At 44.0% G+C, this 21,293-nt stretch overlaps 1 long non-coding RNA gene across 1 annotated transcript in view; it reads left to right on the forward strand.

The window, feature by feature from the left end:
• LOC146007692 (uncharacterized) overlaps positions 1 to 21,293 on the forward strand; it is a 65,649-nt gene that overhangs the window by 34,189 nt on the left and 10,167 nt on the right. Inside the window, exon 2 of the long non-coding RNA XR_014444386.1 lies at positions 5,401 to 5,520. This is a non-coding gene — a long non-coding RNA (uncharacterized LOC146007692). The remainder of the gene's footprint in view (positions 1 to 5,400; positions 5,521 to 21,293) is intronic.

Below are 21,293 nucleotides of genomic sequence, written 5' to 3' on the forward strand. Positions count from 1 at the left end.
TGGTGCAGACAAAAGCTTATGCACCTTCGGTAATGTATAAAGGAGTGGTACTAAAGGAAAGCGTGGTATCTGGGCATCCGCCAATTGCTGATCAATGATGCCATTACGTATGGCACCATTGATTTGCTCCTGTAACAACAGTTTAAATCTATCAGTGGGATTGTGCTCAAGTTTAGTATACACATTGACATCCGCCAACTGACGATAGATTTTGTCCTTATACGCCTGCATATCTTGCACCACGATTGCCCCGCCTTTGTCAGCGGGGCGAATCGTGATGTCAGTATATGATGACAATGTTTTTAATGCATGAAATTCCCCCACTGACAAATTATTCATAACCTTAGTTTTAGGCAATACAGAAACAACATCACCATTAACTTTTGAATCAAGCATGCGGGAGAACGTTTTTAAAGACACATTGTTTGTAAATGGTTCAAAAGTAGATTTTTTTCTGCAGTTTACGTAACTGTGGTGGGATAATCTGAACAGTGTCCTTAGATGGATTTTTAGAGAAGTGTTCGTGTAGACGAAGTTGACGGTTCAGTCTATACTTCTCCACTTCCCACTCAAAGGGTTTAAATTGGCAAGTGGGCACATATGACAATCCATGACTAAAGGGGCCTACATACGCAGAGATTTGTGCCAGAGATTCATAACGGGAGATTCAGCACAAGAGATTTCCCTAAAAACTGAATTTTCAGATAATGAGCCACACACACACAGATTTGTGCCAGAGATTCATAATGGTAGATTCAGCATGAGAGATTTCAAATCTCTCACAGAAACTTCAGGGGAATAAAAAAATAATTCAAAATGTAAACTTAAGCCTGGGGGAGTGTCACTATATACAGGGCCGAAACTAGGTGTTTCGGCGCCCGGGGTGGCAGTCATTTGGTCGACTTGCCGGACGCTGATTTGGTTGCCAATCAGCGTCCGGCAAGTGTTTTCAAAATCATCAGCGCTTCCCGCCTCCAGGCAAATAGCGCTAGGAGACGGAGTGACGAGAGAGTGAAAGCTGCCGCTACACCAGTCCCTGGACCCCTGCTGCCAACATACCTGTGTGCAGCCAGCGGGGGAAGGCAGCGTCCAGGGGTCCAGGGACTGGTGTAGCGGCAGCCTTCACTCACTCTGTCTCCTAGCGCTGTCTGTGCCTGGCGGCGGGAAGTGCTGATGACTTTGAAAAGACTTGCCGGACGCTGATTGGCTGAATTCAGCCAATCAGCGCCCGGCGAGTCTTTTCAAAATCTGCTGCCCGGCAGCGCTAGGAGCCGGAGTTAACACACCACTCCCCGGACCCCCGCTGCCCGTCCCCAGACCCGCTGCCAGGAGACCCAGGACCGCACACTAGCGCCCCCCCCCCCCCCCTCCAGCGCCCTGGTGCCCCTCCAAAATATGGTGTAAATAGCAAAAGAAAGGCTGGCACTCTGGGGTCTTAACAAAACTTGCTGTATTTTTATTTTATTTATGGTCGTTTGCTTTGAAATACAGCAGGTCTTGTTAAGACCCCAGAGTGCCAGCCCGTTAGATTGTATGTCTCCTGCGGCCAGTATATATATATATATATATATATATATATATATATATATATATATATACACACACATATATATACACATATATATATATATATATATATATATATAAGCCTTGTCATTGGTGGCAGTGGTTTATATATATATATTATATTCTATAAAGAAACTTCTCATTGGTGGCAGTGGAGCTGCGGCAGCAGGGGGACGTGTGAGCGGGCGGGCGGCTTGAATCACTTCGCCGCCAGAGGACAGGTGACAGGGGGACCGGGAGCTGCTGCGGGTAGGCAGCAGATTTGCCGGCAAGTGGGTGAGTGCACTGTGCTTTTTCCCCCTGCTCCGTCTCCGTGCGGCGAGCAGGGGGAGGGGGGAGGGAGCAGGGGGCGGCGGTGGGGTGGCGGGTCTTTGCAGCATCTTCGTGCGGCGAGCAGGGGGAGGCGGCATCCGGCGTGTCAAGGGGGCGGTGAGCAGGGGACATCAGGGCGGCGTTCAGCGTCGCTCAGAAGGCCCTGCTCACGGGCAGGTCCGTTCTGAATCTTGTGCAGATTCAGAACGGCGGGGGCGCGCATGCAAATCGCTGTGTGGGCTATACACACAGCGATTTACATGCATTTTCAGGCATTTTCTGAGTGATTTAGTAAAATCGCTCAGAAAATGCCTGAAAATTGTGCTGTGTGTGGGGCCCATAAGAACAGAAAGTTCATCAGTGCTAAAAGTTCGAGATGAAAGGTTAATTACCGTTTCCTGGATGGTGGGGGTTTCGCCCCTCTGCCGCGGCCGACCACGGTTTTTTTGGCCACCGCGCCTTGTTCTTTTCCTTCAGGATTGAGGTTTTGCCGCCGTGTACGTACCCCTAAAGGGGCTGGAGTAGTTAGGTGATCTGAATCACTGGTAGAAGCAGTCTCGAAGCCTGGCCGGCGTCTGTCTTGGAAACGCTCTCTGTATCTAGTGCGGCCAGCTGGAGGGGGTTTGTTATCGTTCCTCCCACCAATAGTCCATAGGTAAACATGATTTTGGTCGTAATCGGCCAGCACCTTTTGTAAGCTTTTGCTTCTTAAAGGCCAATAACTCCTGCTTGTAAGTATCCATTTGAGTTTTTTAATTTTGTCAACCAATTCTGGGACGAATTTTCTTCAAAGATGGATTTATTAGTTGATTTAAATGTTGCCGGTTTTTCACAGGTTATTTTCAGTTCCCGGCTGGCCTCCTCGATGACTAACAGGATTAGATCATAACTGCACTTATTTAATACGGAGATCCATCGTTTGCAGAAACTACTGTTAAAGCGGCCAATTGTCGGGCAATTATGTACCCGAAAACCTTGAGGTATGATTTTCCATTAATATTAGTCACTGAGAGTCACACCGTGCAGCTGAAAGTCCGTCTCCCGTTGTTTGAGATGGACCCACTCTCGATATAATAATTCAAGTGATCGTGGTTCCTCCTGCAAAACTTCTGCAAACAGAATGTTCCCTGCTTCTAATTCAGAGAACGATAGAGCCAGTCCTTGAGTTACTTTAGCCATATTCAGAAAATCTGCCATTGCATCATCGATATTATCGAAACCTTCTGCCATAATTAAAACGGTATACCTCCCTCTCCGGGATAAGGTATTCCAATCAGTAGGAGCCAAGATGTCCAAAAAAAGAGCTACAGTTGCTAATGCCCTAAGAGGGGAGAACCAGCCAACTCTCGCCGCTATAGTACACAGGAGCAGATTTATTAAGCTTGGAGAAGAGATAAACTGGAGATAAAGCGGAGAAAAGGTAAAAGGAGATAAAGCACCAGCCAATCAGTTGTGTTTGAAAAAGACAGTTGGGAGTTGATTGGCTGGTGCTTTATCTCCTTTTACGGTACTTGTTTCCTAGAACGGCCATGCGATGCGACCGACGCGATGGTCCCGATTTTTACATTGATTGAAATGTGAATAGGGTCCCTGGGACCCTATTTTACATTGGATTCAATGTAAAATTCTACCCAGACCCCAATTTTAACCCCCTCAACGGCACCCCACGATCAACGCCAACCCGAAGCGTAGCGAGCCCACGAGGGGCGGCGGTACGCATCCTCCGACCTTTTCATACCCCTACTATCCACGTCGGCGTGGAGTTCAGAATATAAAGTGTGGCGAGCGCAGCGAGCCACCGAGCCCAAAGCGTGGCGAGCGCAGGCATATAACTTCACAGGTATACGCGTCCCCTCGTGGGGACAGTTTTAGGCATCCGTATAGTGGTAAAAAATTAATCATTAACTATAGATTGACTTGTACGACCAGGTTCGTTATTTCAATGATAACTTTCCCGTGTGGGTTAAGTTTATGTCGGGAAAACCGACAGGACCCTGCAGGAACACATGGCTACGCATCGCTATGCGATTAGGCTGGCATTGTTTAATGGACATAGGGGGTTATTCTGGTTTACTCCTTCTGACAAATTCCTTCTAGGACAAAACCATGTGCGCTGCAGGGGGGCAGATGTAAAATGTGCAGAGAGAATTAGATTTGGGTGAGTTATTTTGTTTCTGTGCAGGGTAAATGGGCTAAATGCTTTAATGTCATCCTTCTGTAATCAATTACCTGGATGTGTCCATCCATTTGAAGGATGGTAGCTTCCATACCACTTTTTTTTCTAAACCAACAGACCGAAATACCCTTCTTCACAACAGTAGCCACCATGCTCCTAGTTTGAAGAAGGGTTTACCGCGGTCGCAAATGTTGAGCATCGCACGCATCGCTAGTGACCATGCAAAATTGGATCAAGCTTTGGACATTGTCATCCATAAATTCACTAGTGATCACGACCTCCCATGCTTTGCCCACACCAAACTTATGCCCAGTTTCAAAAGGGGCAGGAACATACGAGACATTCTAGTCAAAACCAATTTGTCCCCTATAGCACCCATAGGCGTACAAACCAAAGCCCTGGGTTGCTACAGGTGTCCCACATGTACTGCATGTAGCTACATGGACACTGATATGTTCTTTACCCACCCCTGCACTGGCCATAAATGAATCAGGTTGTCACTTGTACCACACCGTTTGTGATATACGTCATCAGGTGCCCGTGCGGGCTCCTGTACGTTGGGCAGACCAGCAGACCTTTCCGCGAGCGAGCCACAGCACATCGCTCTGCCATTAAAAATTGCCTTGCTGGCAAAGACATAGATCAACCTGTTGCCCGCCACTTCAAGGCACACCAACACACGTTGGCTAGCCTTAAACACCAAATCATAGAACATGTTCCCTTGCCTATCCGAGGAGGCGACAGACTAAAGAAATTGCTGCAAAGGGAGACCCACTGGATCCATGTATTGGACACAGTGGCTCCCCGCGGTCTAAATGAAAAGACTTCCTTAAATATATTCTTATGAACCTTAAAAACTTTTTTGTAATGTCATGTAAGTGCACCATCCACATTAATCTTTTGGTCACAGACTCTCAGCATTGATTGTTGTACTGCAGCTGTTATCCATGCAGAAATATTGGACCAAGTCTGGGTTATACTTGGGGCTCCATATTATATTGTATTAAATTTCATTATTGTTATGTTTTTCCATTGTTCTGTATAAACATTCTCTCTGTCCTGTAGAATGATTGTATAATTATTCACAGTGACGGCATAGGTAACCGTGCGCTCCTGTGTTGCCAACAACTGTTGTCACAGAAGCCCACTTACGTGACCCACACAGCATGCTTATACATCACCCAGCACTGGTAGTGCCCCATGTCTTTTAATCTTTTTATCTTTTTCTTATAATTGAAGCACTATGCACTTTCAACATTTATCACTTTAGTCATTATTTATGACATACACATTGCGCTCTTTTTTGTATGCGGCTTTGCGCATTCACTGACTTTGTCCGTTCACAGGCTCCATCTGAGCGCCGGGTCAGACGCCAGCTGGTTGCCGTGACTACAGTCTGACGTCACTCGTCACGTGAACAAGCCGCCGGAGGTCGGACACGCCGCCCAGCTCACACAGCGTGTCACGTAAGTCTGCTTTTCTTTATAAAGGTATTTGTAAATGTATTCTTGTTAGTTCTGCACTGCACGTTTGAATTGTTATCTAGTCAGTTGTCCTGAGGAAGGGGCGCAATGCTCCGAAACTTGTCGACTCCAATATGCTGACTTCTTCTTGTTCACTTGTTATGGATTGAATATAATTGACCACTTATTTGAGAGTGCCGCCTCCTGTCTTCTCTTATTTGAAAATTTGCTTTTCATTTACCTGGAGATACGTTCCTATACTACTGTTTTGGAAGGCACCCTGCTCAATTAACCCTTGCTGTACCAAGTGCCAGTCCTCTGTCTACATATATATATATATATATATATATATATATATATATATATATATATATTATACATGCATGTATGAATATAATGTAACAATGGGCACTTGAATACATGTCTGTATTAGAGAACACACCCACTTTCCTGAATATGCCACACCCACCTTCCCATTATTATGAGGCGAAGGGAATCTCCAGGAATCAATGATCAGTGAGGTGGCAACCCTATTCTTGCTTGAAACCCTTAAAAGTTATGGAATGAGCGATACTCTATATTTTCCTTGGAGATACAGGTTGAGTATTCAGCTAGTAGAAAGAATTTCTTTACGGTCAGAACAGTCAAACTCTGGAACTCTCTTCCCAGAGAGGTGGTAACGGCTGGCTCATTAAATGCGTTCAAGGCAAAGTTGGACAAACATTTACTGGAGAAAAACATCCATGGGTACAAATAAGAAATATAATTTGTCTGTAAAATACCAGAACCTACCAAATCAGCAATGGATATCTATACCAGGTTGAACTAGATGGACGCAAGTCTTTTTTCAGCCTTACCTACTATGTAACTATGTAACTATGAGTATCCCTTATCTGAAATGCTCGGGACCACGTGCATTCCGGATCAGGGATTTTTCTGGTTTTTGGAATACATTTTTTTCGGCATACTTACCTGTCCCCTGGTGGTGCCCTGATGGTCCCTCAGCTCCCATGTTGTCCCCCGGCGTCCACGGCAGGCCTTCAGCACCGTCCCCAGCGGTCCCAGGAGTGCATTGCGCGAGTTCCCTTGCACAATGCACTCCTGAGACCGCTGGAGATGCCGGAGAGGATGCTGAAGGCCTGCTGTGGACGCTGGGGGACTTGGTAAGTATAAAAAAGGGTTAGGGGGGGAAATAAAAACAAAGAAAAAAATTCGAATTGCTCCAAAAAACCACGGTTTTTGGAATAATTCGGATATGGGATGTACGGATACGGGAGTGAAATGAATGCAATATCTATGCATGTTCCATAAGGAAAGTTATATATTTAGTTTATGAATAGAAATGTTTTGGCAAAAAAAATAAGGTAATCATTTTGCAGTAAAGCAAATTCTTGCATGGTAGATTATCATAACAGATTTGCCAATAAGGATTATTGTAATTGTTATCATATGACGTTACAGATGTAACAACATCCTAATATTATCGCTTTTAGAACCATTTCCAGCTATAATAGTCTTGGTTGTAATAATGCGATAAAGGCCACCATACATTAGACCCAATTCTCCTGTGAGCTGCCCGGCAGCTCCCCGGGAGGTTCACATATGATTTGGCACTTAATGTGCCATTTTTTTTACATGTGATAAATTGCTTGCGGGTGCTGAATGCTGCACTAGCGGGCAGTGAGGAGCAGTGGGGCAGGCGGCAGGTGCTGAGTGCTGCGCTAGTGGGCTGGGTGGTGATCATATCATCAGCGGAAGCAGTGGCGGGTATTAGATTTTTTAAATAATCTGTCAAATGACTGGCCGCTCTCTCATTGGCTGAGAGAGAGCACTCTCAGCCTATCAGCTGCCTCCCTTCCGGGTGGCCGCTGATTGGCTGAGAGATCTCTCAGCCAATCATAGAATGGCCAGTCATTTGACAGGTTATTTTAAAAGTCAAATACCCACCACTGCCCGTCCCTGCGTTCCGCTGATGATATGATCACCGCCCGGCCCGCTAGGGCAGAGGTCAGCTCTCACTGCATTTAGCACCCGCTGCCCGCCCCATTGCTTCCCCGGTCAGGCTGCAGGCATATGCAAACAGGGAGGTCAAATGTGATCTTATGTGTTGAACGTCCGACCTCCTGATCCGGTCCGATCCGCACATTGGATCAGATCAGACAGATGTCACACACACATGCGATTTTGGGCCGATTTCACCCGATTATCGGCCCAAAGTGCTGAAATCGGGTGAAATCGGCCCAAAATCACATAGTGTTTAATTAAATTATATGTGGATTACATTTTTGTAGGTTGTAAGTAACTTAAGGCTTCATAAAACTGTGACTACTTAAAGCAACTGGTATTGTTGGTAGTAGCAGCATTCTATATTGTTTTTTTTAGTGTGAAATTGTTTAGGTGTGACCTAGATGACTATAGCCAGGTGGTTTGGGCTTAATAAACCATTCTACTAGTTTCCAAAATGTATTAGTTTTTCATTTTTGTTTCTATTATATAATATCTAAAACAGTCCAGCCCTTCATAGAACCGTACTGTTACAACAGACAACGGGCCTGATTCTGGTTCACTCGCAAAACCTAATCTCTCTCTGATGGACAAAACCATGTACACTGAAGGTGGTGATGATGTAACATGTGCAGAGAGAGTTAGATTTAGGTGTTATTTTGTTTCTGGGCAGAGTAAATACTGGCTGCTTTATTCTACACTGCAATACAGATATCAGTTTAAAGTACAAACCCCACCCAAATCTAACTCTCTCTGCCCATGTTACATCAACCCTACCTGCAGTGCACATGGTTTTGTCCATTAGAGAGGGAATTTGCTTTTGCGAGTGAAACAGAATCAGGACCAAAAGGTGTTCATCTAAAAGATGTGACCCATAGTAAAAACAAATTATGGGCTTTCCAAGCATAATAAATGTTTTTGAGTCTGGAATGTTGGGAAGTATCATTTTCATGATAATTGACTCTGATCTAAATCTTCATTAACACTTTAGAATTGTTAGGCCCATTTCCAAGGACAAAATAAAAACTTGTATGACTGTTATTGGCTGTGAGCTTTTATGGATTACTGCCAAAATTCTAAGCAATTTTATCACCAGAAAGGTGAACCCAGGTTTACATTCAAACCATGAGTCGGTCAGTGACAATTTTTATGGTACCAGCTAGTGCAGACAAGACAAAAAATAAGCTTTTTTTTAAATTATATGTCTACTTTAAACCCTGTTCTATCACTGCTTTGCTCCCAATTGTAAAGCGCAATGTAATATGCTGGCCCTATATGAGTGCTTGTAACACTGCCAGGGACGATGCTTTTCAAGATTATTAGAAAAAAAATACACTGTAACTCTGGGAAGTCTAGATACAGGTTTTTTCTTTTTTTGCCATCTAAGTGGTGACTGCAATAGGTAACAATCAAACACAGAAGTAGATGGATATTGTGTCTCTAGAATGCATGGGATATGTTTGTAGAAAATAATTACACTAAAATATGTGCTATTTATACGATAATGAGCTTATCCCTTTAACACAAGCAGGGTGACAAATGAGGAGCCAAGTAGGGCAGATAAGTCTATGTATTAGTTTTTCTCTGTTGTATTCTGCAAATGTGCACACCGCATATTTATGTCCCAGATAAACATAATTGGAAAGCTATAAAAGTCACAATCGCACAAGAGCAATAAGCTGGAAGATCGATATCATGGCTTGCATCTGTACTTTGCTCTTCATATTTTTTCACTGCTTAAGGGGAACCGTAGTGATCATAAAAAAATAAACCACCATATTAACCTTTTTGTTGCTAAAAATGTAGTAAAACATGGAAGTTTCCTCGTGCATGAAAGGCCTACTGAACACATTTTCAGCCAGAGGAATGCAGAATCATAATATTTGATACTAGTTTGAAAAGTTCGACTTCGGTTTGGCATTTAAGGTGGTCACTATTTTGCTTAAACTGTTGGATGTTCTTCTACCAAGTCAGTCATTTATTTTTATATGTTCAGTAAAGTGGGATTTTACAAACCTTTTTTAATCATACTTTATACTTTTATTGATTTGTCTTGGTGTGTAAACCCCACTCCGCCCTCGCCAACCATCGAATGATTTGGAAGGTGCATGCAAAACTAGGACACTCTCTGGTGTCTTAGCTTTGCGTGTTCCCTGTACGGGAAGAGGGCAGGCAGCTGACATCTGGTGACGTCCGCTGCCCACCCTGGCACCCGCGTCACATCGCCATTTGCATGGGAACACCCATGAAGCGCTGGGCGTTCCCATGGGCGCAGCCCCCGCGCCCCCGTCTGCACTGCTAGGTGCGAATGGGATGGTGAACTAGCAGTTCGCTGTGCTCACTCGCACCCAGCGTTTGCATATGCGCATAAATGTGCAGACGCAAAACACGATCCCCTGTGCGACGGAGCGGGGGAGCGATAAAACCAGAATAAGGCCCATGGTGCGATTCTGGTTATAGAGGGATTTCACTTTGCGATTTCCCATTAAAGTGCATGGAGCCGATTTTGCTGCATACTGTATATTGTTCATGCTAAACTGAATTTTGTAGCCCTTCTGTTCATGAGTAATGACAATAAAGTGAATCCAATCTAATCTAAAAAAAATTCTAACACATGAGCATCGGAACAGCTTCAGGCCAATATCCTGGATGACTTCTGTCACCTGCCACACAATTTCACCTTTTAGATGCAACTCGATTTCTGGCAGATACCGAGGTTTTCAATGGGATGTAGGAAAAAAAACCTCTAGAACATATTTAATAACCGCTTCAACAGATATGGTTTACAGGTGATAATATAGCAGCCAATCAGTTCCTAACAGTAGTTTATCAAACCCAGCCTATAACTTGACAGTTAGAAGCTGATTGGCTGCTGCGTTAGTTCCGGCCACTTTAGAACTTTACCAGGCTTTATAAATCTGCCTCAGTCTATAACATGGCAAGTCAGTATTAGTGTGTGGGTGGTGGCATTAGGCTGAAGCAGGGGCAGATTGGCCCACTTTCCAGTGGGCCGGTCCATAAGAGACCAAAACCGTCCGCTCACCCCTCTGGCTGGGCTGTGGATGCCGCAACATTGATCACATCGGTTAGTGGCCACCACAGCAGCGTCCAACAAAAATGGCCATGGCTTTGACAGATTACAAGATGGCCAAGCGCAGCTCCTCTTGTGGTCCTTGTAGTGACTCAATCCCTTCTGAAGCCTCTGCTCAGATTCTATTAGTACAGATCCTCCCCTCTTGACCGACTCCACCCCCTCAGCAGACCACCTCCCTCAGGGCTACTTCCATAAATTTCATGGGCTGTTTTTACATCCCAATCCGCCCCTGGGCTGAAGTTTTGCTGAGGGTGCCAAAATACCTTGCAACAGCCCTGTGTGGAAACCACAAAGTATAGCCTCTTTAGTGGAAGTAGGAAGAAACCTCTGCAAAACTTGTCCTGGAGAGTTGCTGCCAACCAAATAAAATGGAAAATAAAGAAAAGTTTCTCCTTAAGCAGGATGGTTTTACAAGCAGCCAGAGTATGCTTGCCTCAATTTCTTAACATCTCTAGGTACCCAGGTACCTGAGAGTAAAATGCTAACTATCACCCATTCTGGTGAAAGTGGTACAAAATTTACTAAAGGCGTAATATCAGAATACCAGACCTCAAGCCAGAATAACCGTTTTGTACGTGGACAAAAAGTGATGCTGACCACAAATGTTACCTATTGCTATAACATGCAATTGTGTAGTTTGTAAACCAATAATGATGCAGAAAATCAATGCAATGCAATCAATGTGGCCAAATTTGTAATTGACTCTGGGCCTAATATGTTGAAACACAATGGTTTATGTACATCTGAGGCCATAACGGATATGGTATATCAGTTTTCAGTGGCATTTTATCCACTTCTGTTCTTTGTAAATTGTGAATAAATTACTTTGTATGTATAGGTGTCATCTTAGAGCTGTCAAAGAAATGTAACAAGTGCCTGTGAAGTGGAAAGCTGTTTTTCTACAGTATGCATAATTGATGTTGAAAATGATCAAGTACAATTGGTCACACTGACAAGCTCGCCAGCTCGCCATGGCGAAGGTTTTGGCAATCCACTTTTCTTCTTGCGCTCCCGTGCGCCAAGGTGCATGGATGCTCCCCAACAATATCCATGCAATACAAATCGCCGCTGCTGGGTGGTTAATGCTCCACCAATCTAGCGGCGGATTGATATACTGATGGAACCCCGCCATTCGCGAAGTGGAGCGCGCTTACACGTACAGTATGCTGTACGTATGAGATGCTCGTGCGTCTCATCCCCGTAAACATTGATGCGGCTCCAACTGTACTGTACAATACATGCAAATAGGCCGTGTAGTGTCAAGATCCCATAGGCAAATAATAACATTCACGTAGCTGATTCTGTCAAATTCACCAGTCAGAACCTGGTCTATTTTGTTGTGCGATTTTTGGTAATGTTCACCAAAAATCACACCCAATTACCTTTGCGAGTTGTATACTTTATAATGGGAAAACTTCTGGATGCGAATTGAAGTGTGACCAAAAATCGCCAGTTCAATATGTGTGAATTTCGTGGCAAAAAGAGCAACTTAAGGATCAACAATTCAACTCTGAAATCTGTTGTTCAGTCTTGGTGTCAACAACAACCACTAGCTTTCTACTCCAACGGATTTGCCCGAAAACAGGGAGTTAAGCACTCAGCATACTAAACTAACTCACCTTCATATACAAATAATCAAATAAATAAATAGGTGGGTTTTAGTTCATAAATTGATCAATGCCCATCGCCAAGGGACCCCATTTCACTGGAAGTCCTACACTAACAGCTGGTCACTTAGGAACCTGCAGTAAGGCCTGTGTAAGGCTTCTCAGCACCCTTGGCAAAACTTCAACCTACTGCCTCCCCATACCGCCACCATTAACCATTTCCCAACCCTTTTAAGGCAGGTGGTACTTCTGTCTGTCTCTCTCTCTCTCTCTCTCTCTCTCTCTCTCTCTCTCTCTCTCTCTCTCTCTCTCGTGCAGTGGTGGCTGTGTCCAGAGAGTGTTGACAAAGTTAGCATGGACCTATCACCATGTCGACCTTCAGTGGTCGACCTCTTGACGACATAGTGACCATGTACTCTTATAGAAGTGCCTCAATTACCCTTTATTTGAATGGACTTTTTTTAGCCTACGACTTTGCTCCCCCCCCCCCCCCCCGGCACTTCATCCTCTTATTCCTTTATACCAGGCATTCCCAACCATGGTCCTCAAGGCACACCAACAATGCAGGTTTTGTAGATATCCAGGCTTGAGCACAGGTGACTTAATTAGTATCTGAGGGATTCTGATTAAACCATCTGTGCTGAAGCCTGGATATCACTAAAACCTGCACTGTTGGTGTGCCTTGAGGACCGTGGTTGGGAATGCCTGCTTTACACTTGTTTGGGAGGCACGCATATTGGTATGACATAGAATATATGTCATAGGTATATTATTTGTATTATTTCAAACAAAACGACAGGGGAAGCACTGCCTCCCCTTACTGCACGATAATTTTGATGTGCGTAGTGACAAATCTTTTTTTTTTTTTTTTTGCATTTCTGCATGGCTCACATTATATTAAACAATCCTATAGATTGTAAGCTTGCAGCAGGGCCCTCCTACCTCCATGTCGGTCTGTTGTTACCCAGTTTGTTTTATCACTGTTTACTATTGTAAAGCGCAACGGAATCTGTTGCGCTATATAAGAAACTGCAAATAAATAAATAATAATAAATAAACTTTAATTTCTGTAATACTTTAAAGAACATTTAGAAGAAAAGTGACTCTGCAGCACCATCTGTTGACCATAGACTATAGTGCAATACATTTTGAGTACTTTAAACCTTTCAGGGGTGTGGATTATTAGAGAGACGGTGTCTAGATATACAGTCAATAGGTTGACACCAGAAGGTCAACATGGTCAAAAGGTCGACACAAAAGGTAGACACATGAAAAGGTTGAGTTTTTCACATTTTGTGTGTCAATGTCAACACCTGCCGTCATGGGCCCCCAATTACTCAACGCAGACCCTCGCTTTGTTCTCAATTGTAGTGTACGTGGAAGGTAAAGTAAGAAAAATTTTTTTTTTTGTCAACCTTTTTACCCTGTTGACTATTGGTGTGGTGTTGGTATTGACTGTTTATCTAGACAATGACGATCTATCAATCAGAACAAGTTTAATACTCCACCAAACTTCACAGTTGGCATATTGCAGTCAGGCAGGTAACGTTTCCTGGCAAACTCCAATCCTTCCGGCGCTTGGCATTGGACCTGGTGATGGGAGGCTTGCATGCAACTGCTCGGCCAGAGGCGGAACTAGCGAGTGGTGAGCTCAGATTCAACAACATGTTTTGGGCCCCAATCCCAAATCCAGTAGTAGGGACTCTTCACTTGTGACAAGAGAAAATAAATTGCCTCGGGGTGCACAGAGTGTCATTTTGTATTTATGTACCATTTGACTGGAAGTCTATTTTGCATTGTACGTGAATAAATACTGATGAGTGTGTGCTGTGTCGTTAAGGAATGTGTAGGATGGGCACAGCACAGCGGTCACAAGATTGTGATTTCAGATCCCTTGCTTGCTGCTGCAAGAGAGGAAGAGCCCTGTGGTCCCTCAGAGAGGAACGGGCCCTATTCTATCTCATCCTCTCCAGGGGTGAATATAGTCTTTTTTTGTCCCCTGGTGCTATGACCATTATATAATATAGACCAGTAGTTAAAGTGCACATTTTAAAGTAGGGGTATGGAAAAGTAAAGGTGTAGTAGCTGATTGGTTGGTGGTGCTGCCTGCTCGCTGTCACTGATCGCCCGGTCAGTATTCAACTAAGCTTTTGGAGTGAAGGGGAATCGGCGTATGCAGCTGCAAAAACAGCGATACCTGAGGCTAAATGCAGCAGGCTCCCTGCATTAGCCGCGAGCCTCGCTGTTTGGGGGAATCCTCGCTGTCCTGTGACAATGAGGATTACCCCGGAATGTTGAATACGGAGAGCGGCCGGCGCCGGGGTTAATCAGCGAGGATCGCTGGTTTTCTGCGATCCCCGCCGTTAAACCCCCTTGCCGGCCGCTCACCCCCGCATTGAATACTGCGCATTCTGTGGGCTGGAGTAGTAGGAGAGAACATGGACAAATACTGGAAGGAAATCTCTCAGGACAAAAATTAGTGAAGTGCATAAAATTGGAGGAGAAAAAAAAAAACAAATTTTACATTAGGTTGCTCTTATCCTTAAATTTGTCAGTACCTTTTCATGCATTTAATCTTTTAGGACAACATGTTTTTCACTATTGCTAGATTTTGGAATTAAATCAGGGGACAAATTCTGTCATTGATCTGGGCAGAAACTGCTGCAAAGAATTATCTCTGTTTATATATTTGCAGTTGCACATATGTAGCGCTAACATAGTAACATAGTAATTAAGGCTGCAAAAGACATTAGTCCATCGAGTTCAACCTATCTAACTTGTAACTACTGACTTGAGTAAGTCATATCTATAGGATTCCCTTAGTGGCCAAAAAAGTATCACACTCCTGTTTGACGAAGCCATAGCCATTTTCAGGAATGCGCTAGAGTCCAAGTTTCAAAGTTAAAAAAGTTGGAAGGTATGCCAATGCTGCTCCATTGGACTGAGATCTGATGTAGAAGCAATTGAATACACTCTACTCATTGGGGTTAATTCAGGTGAAGCTGCATTTCTTAACTCTAACACCCTATTAGACCCGCTTCAGTCAGGCTTTCGCTCTCAACACTCCACTGAGACAGCACTGACTAAAGTAGTGAATGCTCTGGTAACTGCTAAGTCTAAAGGCCATTACTCACTGCTTATTCTTCTAGATCTTTCTGGTGCGTTTGACACTGTGGATCACACTCTCCTTTTACAAACACTACACTCCCTAGGTCTTAATGATACAACCATTTCCTGGTTCACATCTTACCTATCTGATCGCTCTTTCACTGTTCGCTTCTCTGACTCTACTTCCTCTTCACTACCTCTGTCAGTTGGAGTTCCACAAGGCTCAGTCGTAGGTCCTCTGCTTTTCTCAATCTATACCTCCTTGCTTGGCAAACTAATCAGCTCTTTTGGATTTCAGTATCACTTATATGCAGATGATACTCAAATCTATCTATCAACCCCAGAGTTGTCACCAGTGGTTTTGGACCGACTCTCTGAATGTCTCTCTGCCATATCATTTTGGATGTCTTCTCGCCAACTCAAACGCAATATTTCCAAAACAGAATTACTTCTATTCCCACCAACTAAGAACAGTTACCATCCTGATATCTCCACCACTGTTGACAACTCGACAATCTACCCTACCCCACAAGCTCGTTGCTTAGGGGTCATCCTCGACTCTGACCTGTCCTTTCTTCCCCACATTCAATCTGTCTCCAAATCATGTTACATGCATCTAAAAAACATATCCAAAATACGACCGTATCTCACACAAGATACTACTAAATCTCTTATCCATGCACTCATTATATCCCGCATTGATTATTGCAATAGTCTCCTAACTGGTCTTCCCAAGAACAGACTCTCACCACTACAATCCATTTTAAATGCTGCTGCTAGGCTGATCTTCCTTGCAAGACGCTCATCGTCTGCTGATCCGCTCTGCCAGTCCCTCCATTGGTTATCTGTATCTTACCGTATTCAATATAAATCACTTCTACTAGCATATAAAGCTATTAACCATACTGCACCAGCATATATCTCTCTACTTATCACAAAATATCTTCCATCTCGACCACTCCGCTCTGCACAAGATTTGCGTCTCTCTTCTGAACGGATCACTAGCTCCCATTCACTATTACAGGACTTTCATTGGGCTTCTCCCATCCTATGGAATGCCCTTCCAATCACAATAAGACTCTCCGCTAGCCTCCAAACTTTCAAGCGTTCCCTGAAAACTCACCTCTTCAGGCAAGCCTATCATATTTAAGTTCTACATGCATAACCCTCTGAGGCACTTATGTATTATATAGCTTCCCTTCTGGACTTGTAACTTGGTGGGACTGCTATGCTATTACTGATGCCTGTCCTTGTGTTTCCCTCCTATATCCCTATAGATTGTAAGCTTGCAGCAGGGCCCTCTAACCCCCAAGTCTGTCTGTATTGTTACCCAGTTTATTTTATCACTGTCTACTATTGTAAAGCGCATCGGAATCTGCTGCGCTTATAAGAAACTGTAAATAAATAAATTTGGTACAGTACCATCAGTGTAAAGTACTGATTTTCATTACTTTGTGCATGCAGAGGATCCATTCACATTGAATGACAGTCTGATGCCATTTTGGGTGCAGGAAGGGATATTTACCAACTAAAGCTTCTTAAATGAAAAGAGGCGAGGTTGCCCATAGTAACCAATCAGATTCCGTCTATGATTTCTCTATTGCATCCTAGAAATGATAGACAGAATCTGATTGGTTCCTTACCTCTTTTCATTTTAAGAAGCTTTAGTTAGTAAATATATATATATATATATATATATATATATATATAATTTATATATATATATATATATATATATATATATATATATATAAATAAGAGTAGAGAATGTATAAATTTCATTGGGGGGAGATGTAACAAACATTCTAAAGAGGACAGGTGAAGTTGCCCATAATAGCAAAACAACTTCTTGCAATCATTGTATAGAATGTGCTTGATGGTGATACCTGGCAGGTTGCTATGGGCAATTTCTCCGCCTGTCCTCTTTAGAAAGTTTGATATGTCTTCCCCGTTGTCTGAATATGTGCTCACCTAATTATGGTTACAGCAATTTTACATTAAATTATTGGCCATATCACAACTGGAAAAGTTAAATGTCCACAATGCCCCTGTGAATAAATGTGATGTGTGCCCATTCTTCCAAGAAACATGAGTCTTAATTATTAATGTGAAGCCTTTGACTATCAATGTACCCATGGTTTCCTTATGACTTTTCATGATTTCCTATGATTTCACAAGAACTACACCACCTGTACCGTGGAGTTACCACTCCACAACCCCATACATTATATACTAGGGTATATATTAGGGTACAAGAATATTAATGTGGTCTGAATATTGACATGTCGAGGGTATGTCATTGGCAACATTGTGAATGTGTGAACTGTCGATATAATGTCAGTGTCAGCATTCTGACTTCATCGCCTGTATCTGGCAGATTTGACATATTTGGAATAGTTTTTCCTTCTTTGAAAATCAGAAAAGCTCAGTTTATTCTGGAATATATTTGAGAAATAATTCAGAATTTGACTACTGTGCATTAATGGTAACAACAAATGAACTTCCCTATTACAGGCCACATTTGCTACAGAAGAATTGATGATCTCCTTTATATTTACATATTACATTTGAAAGAACAGAAATAGACATTTTACAAAGCACTGGTTCACCCACTTTTAGAGGCATTATCATGGCAAAAGGTGAGCGTGTGGAACTAATATAAATTAGTATAAGTGCCTGAACACCTGTTTATTTCCCTCTCTAGTGCATCCCATCACTTAAATTAATGGTAAGTGTACAGTTATCGATGGAGTATAAATGGATCATCAATCCCTGTTAAGAACACAGCATATGTGTAACGTGCGTGGGTGAATACAGCAATGGTGGTGGGCTGAGCCCTCAGCCGGGACCGCTGTTTAGAACGGCCACGGCGAAGCCCTACGCTAACTCTGTTGGCCGTCCCGGACAAGTGACCGCAGGCTGCAAGGTGCTAGACTTCTCCTTTAGTCGCCGCGTCCGAAGGAGCGAGTTAAGCCCGCTCCGACCCCGATGCAACCAGGTTTTATGTTGGGACAAACCCACGGCGACTGTCAGGGACTGGACCAAAAGGAGGATCTAACTATCAGGGCCTAACTGAACAGAACACCCTACCTAACGGCACCAGACCAAGGACGGGGAATGTGACGAGTCACAAGCACCAGTATAACCAGCAACGGGGTGCCACCAAACACAAACACGCCAACACAAAATGGTACAATAACGGTACCCCAAAACGGGCGTAAATCCCCTAGCGTGAGCCTCTCCGGACCTCGGAGAGCCAGGCAGTGCAGGGACAGATCAACTAAGGAATAAAGGGCAGCTCGCCCAAACAGTAAAGAAATGAAGAACCGAGCTCCACTGGAGCACTTACATGACCGGATAGGAAACTCCAACGGCAACGGATGGAGAGGTGCCCGTCTGGAGTAACTTGGCAGGACCAGATGACAATATCGCTGAGCAAGGAATGACCGCAGGATCGGCGGTCGGATACGGCTGACCTAAGGGCAGGCGGTACGGCACGGGACCGGTGCACGGCAGCTGAAAAGCAGGGACCGGGATACCAGAGGTCAGTTGACCCTCTGCAGGGAAACAATATCACCGGCGGGGCTGTGTTAGGCCAGCTCCCTTAAAAGGGTTGTGCTGGCCAATCAGCCTCCGCCGTAGGACCAGGCCCCCAATATAAATTAATCCCTAACAGCTGTCCAGGCGCGCGCCGCCCGGCGTCCCCTGGTTGCCTGGCAACCCCCGGGTGACGCGGCCGGACTTAATACGTTGTCCCCTGGCTGGGCGGAAGTGACGCGCCGCAGCCGGGTGGACGTCATGTCCTCTGCCCGGAGCTCGCCGGGCGGAAGTGCCCGAGCCGCCCTTCTAAGGGCGCCGGGACGCTGCTGCGGTGATGCCGCAGCAGCATGCTTGTCAGCGCTGCTGACAATATGTGCCCACTGACAATTCTTTTCTATATAAGGCCAGATACTGTATTCTTATATACTTTTTCAGATTAGTTTAAAAAAAAAAATTGGGACAAATGTGGTATAGCAGCCTTGTAGTAGAACCCCTTCACCATTGTTTTATTCATTTTTGATGACCACAAGTAAACAGTAACTTTAGCAGAGTGTAATGTTCACAGCCCTGTCACTTTCTAACCAAGACCAAGTCCCTAGTCCCTGGCCACTATCTGGCATCAGTTACATGGCCTGGTGCGGCCTTAAATAATCAGATTCCTCCTCGATCCCCGATTGAAAGGCCAACCACAATGACACCTCGCTTTTAAAAGAAAGTCCGATGTTCTGATATCATTGATACGGTCTGCCAAGCTGCTGGGAGAGGCACAGTGAAAACAACCAGCAGGTAAACACACATTTTAGCCATCAATTGCATGACTATACCTGGACATAGTAGCTTAACACTCCTGTTTCTTTTGTACTATAGTACCCTTTTACCAAATGTAGTACACCTTACTGTCATAGATGTACAGAATGGTGTCTTTCATGGGATAGTTAGGGCTAAATGGGATAGTTGGGGCAGTACGGATGGTGTAATGGTTAGTTACTGCCTCACAGCGCTGAGGTCATGGGTTTGATTCCCACCATGGCTCTAACTGTGCGGAGTTTGTATATTCTCCCCATACTTGTGTGGGTTGCGCTGCGGAATATGTATACGCTATATAAGAAACTGATAATAAATAAATGCTTGTATTAAAAACTGATTTTAAAGGTGCTTTTCACATAGAAGTGTATTTCCCAAGAAAGGGCAAAGATCGCAGACTAGTTAATTGACTAAACCAGAGAAGTGTTTTTAGTCCTGGTTTCTTAATCCTGTGTCAAATTTGTATTAACCTTGTGTTGATAATCTATATAATTATTGTAAAACATTGTATTTGGATGTTATTGTGAACCCGTAATTGAGACAACCGTGCCCTCTACTGTCTATTCATGTTTAATTTCCGGGAGCCACCTTAAATGACAGCTCAGTGGGCAGGTGCATGCAGCTGTGCCCTCCCATTTGTGATATCAGTCCCAACGGATTGGGCAGCATGTATGGAGAACGCGCTGCCCGATTCGTTTGTGTAGATATATCTGCAGATTGACTGATCTGTAGTGTGTACCCATCTTTAGACAACCTGAATTGATGAACCTGATTCCAGACATGGATGTACATAAAGTAAGGTGCTCTCTGTGATAAATGGACTGAATATTACACTGTCACTCAAATCAAGCTAAGTATGTTACTTTTCTCAATACACTGTATTTGTTGGATCTAGTTCCTCATTGTTGTGTCTCATGAATACTTTGTGTCCATTTGAACTTTGTTTCCACCAGGAACACTCCCCTTCCCAAATATAGGGTTTTATTGGTCATCTAGACAGCTACCCTAATTAACAAATATGTTTCCAGTTATTAATAATAATTCTTTTTGAGTTGCATCCTGAGCTGTACCTTGCACACTTGTGTTATTTGGTGCCCACTATTTCTCCCTGTGGGTTACAGAGCAGTCAGGTATCACATTCTCTCCCTTCAGCCTTATTCCCATTAATCTCCAGGCACATTCTTGCTTCTGTCTCTCCAGCATCATCTACCCTGTCTCTCCTGCTCCACCTTTTTTGTTAATTCAACACCATCCATCTATGACTCTCTTGCCCCATCCCTGTTTCTTCAGCGCAATCTCCCCCCCCCCCCCCCATTGTGTCTTCTGCCTCATGCACCATGGCTTTCCATCTCCAGCCACTGACTTATTGTGTATCTCTAATGTCTGCCAGCCTTCCCCTCTGTGTCTCACAGCCTCATCCCCTTGTGTTACTTAGTTTCACCCCCACTGTGTCCCTCATTGCCCCATTCCCCATATGTCTCTCAGCCTGTTCCATTGTGTCTCTCCAGCCCATCCCCTTTGTGTCTCAGCCCCCCCCAACCCCTTATGTATCTATGTGCCTCATAAAGTACCAGTTTCCACTCATTAACATCTGTGTGTACTAGTTCAAATGGTACCTT

This window comes from Crinia signifera, chromosome 6 (genome assembly GCF_055691185.1).
Source record: "Crinia signifera chromosome 6, ASM5569118v1, whole genome shotgun sequence".
Classification (NCBI taxonomy): Eukaryota; Metazoa; Chordata; class Amphibia; order Anura; family Myobatrachidae; genus Crinia; species Crinia signifera.